Genomic DNA, 4,537 nt, shown 5'->3' on the forward strand with positions numbered 1-4,537 from the left:
CCTCCTAGTCTGCCATTGTCGCTCTGAAGAAAAGCAGGCTATCATCTACAAAGAAGGGGTGAGTAATAACAGGATATGATGATACAATACGAACTTCAGTTGATAAACGTCACTCTTCAAGAGATAGAAGAGCAAAAGATAATCCTTGTGCACATAATACAAATAAGTAAGGAGAAAGAGGATCTCCCTGTCTTAAGCCTCTGCTTGGAATGACATTTCCAACGATATCACCATTTAAAGAGAAAGAGTACCTGACAGTACGCACACACCACATAATCTTTTCCATCCAGATTGGTGAAAAACCCAGTCTTATTATCATGCCTTCAAGGAAACTCACTCCACTCTATTGTAGGCTTTGCTTATATCAAGTTTTAATGTACCATATCCTTTCTGGCCTTGCTTTCTTTTTCTAATCCAATGTAAAGCTTTAAAACGCAGATTAATATTATCATAAATCAGTCGACCTGTGATGAAGGCACTTTGAAACTGGTTCACTGTCTTTTTTAGGATAGGTCTCAACCTATCTATCAAACTCAGAGTGAATATTTTATAGTAGACATTGCAAATGATGATAGGCTGAAAATCTTTCAAAGTCATAGGAGTCTGAATTTTCGGTACCAATGTAATTATTGTGGCATTCCAGTCATCAATAGCCACCCCATCATTTAGTATTTTTAATATATCCTCTGATAGTTCCTTCCCAATCACATTCCAAAATTTATGAAAGAAGAAAACTGTAGACCGTCCGGCCCTAGGGCTTTATCTAGATGCATGTCAAACACAGCCTTCCGCACTTCAGCAGCTGAGAATGAGGCACAAATAACTGAGTTTTCTTGCTCATCAATTGTTTCAGGTACATAATTTAGGATCCTGTTCTTTTCATCCTCTGTAGGATTATTCGATCTAAACAGATTTTTGAAGTAATGCTCAACAATCTCAACCATACCACTCGTTTCTGTATACCAATCCCCATGGACTAAGACTAGCCCTTTGATATGGTTTCTAGTTATTCCATCCATCGCACAAGCATGGAAATATTTAGAATTCCTATTCCCGTGCGTAAGCCAGTTAACCCTGCTACGTTGTTTCTAGTACAGTTCATCCTTAGTTGCCAATTCCCCAACTTCACGTTCAAGAACCTCTATTCGTCTTATTGATTCATGCCATTGGCCGTGATTTCTCAGATGAGACAATTGTTTGCGCTTATTCAAGAGTTGCCGAGGGATTTTACCAAACGAGTTCCGACCCATGCCTTCAAATTTTCCTTGCAGACCTTGAGACAGTTTGGTAATGAAGTTGCCCGATTATTTTTATCCCAACCCCTATGCACCACATCACCGAAATTTGCTTAGGTTGCCCAATGTTGCTCGAATCGAAATATGTTACCAGTCTGTACGGGAAATTGTTGTGGTCCACCAAGCTCAATGATGATGGATCTGTGATCCGATTGATAGAAGTCTAAAGACTACACTCATAAAGTCAGATATAACACTCTCCATTCAAAAGTAAACCCATACCGGTATAATCTCTCGAAGATAAAGATTATTTGAAGAACGCTGATTAACCAATGTAAAGAACTCACCGTATCCATGAAGATCTTGTAGTGACCACACATCAAGAGCTTCTCGAAACGCTCTAGTTTGAGAAAGCGGCCGAGGGTTACCTCGTAGCTTTTACATGTCAAAGCAGATCTCATTAAAGTCACCCTCCACAACCCACAACACTTCTCGGAACTCTTGCAAACAACTTAAGCGACGAAAGAGAGTCCAGGAGAGATATCTATTGCACGGATCCGGATTCCCATAGAATCAAGTGAAACACCATTTCTTTTCCCCATTAGAATTGTACTATCAATATGCCCAGAAGAAAAAGAATGAATAGTTAAACTAAGCGGTACCTTCTACATAATCATCAAACCACCAATTCTTACATCACAGTTAACCACAAACAATCAAGAAAAACCCAAAACTTCCTTCTACCAACTACACTTGAAGTCTCTCATTTTCATTTCACAAAGAAAAAAGAGGGACATGCTCTTTTCAGCGACAAGTCGCTTTAGTTCACGAAATGCTTGTTGGTTCTCAAGCCGAGCATTCCAAGTAATGCAACTCATTGAGATCAGCAACCCCCGCTGTTTTGATTATGTCATTGCGGGTAGAGGACTGCTCAAAAGTACGCTTATTTAAAGGGTTGATTCTCACACCCACTTTCTCATCACCTTTCCCAATTTCGGCACTCTCCTGATTTTGAAGATGGGTTTCTTTATCACGAGCTCATCATTTCCACTCCTTCTTATGATTATCTAGAGGTAAAGATGTTGGTTCAGGAGTGACTAAGCTATCCATCTCACAGGTTACACGTTGTTCTACCATTGCCACCTTATCAATCGACTCTAATAGAATTTGATCCATTTTTTCCACTCTCGGCATAATGACCAAAGAGATATTAGGTTTTACCTTATTAGCATGAGAAGTATCAGGACTAATCACTGAAATTTGGATCCCTTCAAAATTTTGCAGCTCTTTGCGGCTTTGTAGTGTGTTCATTCTTGGGGAAGGTTTTTCCGCTGTCGAAGCAGAGTTACTCCCACTATTTTCAGTTTTTTCCATTAGAGGTTCAAATAGAGGGATAACCAACAAAAAAGATTTATCATGGCTTGTAGTGTGGTTATTTTCCAACGAATAGGCTCAGGCTCGAACTTGGCTCAATAGGGGTAAATGAATCCGGGTAGGCTCAAAAGAACGACACAAATGATGCGAAAGAAAACTGTTTGAACCTAATGCCATTTACTTTTGTTTGTGCACCTAATCCATCACAAGGTGTTGACAAAGACATGTATAACAATGCAAGTTCTAAAAAAAATCAACAATGCATGACCAACACACAATCAAATAAAATAGAGCATGATATAATATTTTCTTACAGGCTCAAAGCTCATCAAAGAAGAATGGTATATCCCCCCATAAACTTGTCATTTCAACACATCATCAAGAGCAACTACCCATAAATGTAGCAGTAAGATTGCAAAATCAGTTGCACACAAAGAAAACATCAGTTTTTTTCATAGACTCGTATCAGAGGCATTCGAGATTCAAATGAGAGCGATAATAAATAAACACTAGATGTTTCATGGATCAAACAACTTCACTCTACCGTACTCTCTCTCTATTTTTTTCTACTTTTTTTTCACTTTTCATAAAAAAAAATTCGAATAAGCATGCAAAAAAAAATGGAAAAAATAGAAATTGAAACTAGAAAAAAAGCTATATACCACCTCCCACACCTATATGTGGCAATGTTCACAATGACACAAAAATTAGATGCACAACGCCGACAGTAAAAACGTAAGGGAAGTTAGAGAACTCCTCTGAAATTTGTTGGGCATCGTAGAGCAAAACTTTCTATTGTTGTGGTAGGGGAAATTGTGGATCGATTATGGAAGCTGTTGAGAGAAGATGTGAAAGGGGTGAGAATAAATAGGGTTAGACAAAACAAACGTAAATTCTGTTTTTTTTAAAAAAAATTATTTTTTTATTTGCCCTTGAAACAACATCAGAAGATGTATTCTTACAAGGCGTGATCACGCCTTGTTAACAGACATCTTCTGCGTGTAGGGCCAAAATTTTTCAAAATCAGAAGATGTTTTCACGCCTTGTTAGAAAACATCTACTGTGTTTAGGGCAAATTTTATTTATTTATTTATTTTTTGTGTGCAGAAGTGGTATTCTTATAAGACGTGATCACGCCTTGTTAGAAGACATCTTCTGTAGGGGTGGGAAAATAGACCAAAATATCAAAATAACGTACCGAAAAAATACCGAAATTACCGAAAAAATCGATATACCAAAAATTTCGGTATGTTATGATACCATACCGAAATTTTCGGTATCGGTATCAGTACGTAATTATTTTTTTTGGTATTTCGGTAATTTTTTTTATTATTTTTTTAAAAATTTAAGTTCGATATACCGAAAAAATGTCGGTATACCGAAAATATTTTCGGTATACCGACAAAATTTTCGATGTCGGTACGGTATCCGGTATGAACTTTTTTATATCGAAAATTCGATATACCGAATGTGCGGTATACCGAATTTTCGGTATCGGTATGGAAAAATTCCATACCGATATTTACGGTACGATATACGGTACCGTAGTTTGGTACGGTACGGTACGGTATACCGTACCGTAACCACCCCTAATCGTCTGCACAAAGGTAACAAAAATTGTACTATTTGAAAAAAAATAATAAAAAAGAACAAAAAATTACTTGATTTTTAGTCATCAGCTTGACCCTCAAAAGCACTGATTAAAGAGCGGCTGATGCCCAACGTAGGTGTCATGTGACACCACATATGAGTCTTGGTTCCATGTGCCCTCAAGTTTGGCTTGATGTAGGCAATGTAAGCTCGTCTCCTCAACAAAACGTGACTTTAAATAATAGACATGTGATGAGAATATCATGGTTGGATCTTGAAGAACAAAATCTGTTGAAATTAACGATGTAGAAAGACAAGGATCTCATAGATGTATATAT

This window comes from Primulina huaijiensis, chromosome 5, assembly GCF_012295235.1.
Source record: "Primulina huaijiensis isolate GDHJ02 chromosome 5, ASM1229523v2, whole genome shotgun sequence".
Classification (NCBI taxonomy): domain Eukaryota; kingdom Viridiplantae; phylum Streptophyta; class Magnoliopsida; order Lamiales; family Gesneriaceae; genus Primulina; species Primulina huaijiensis.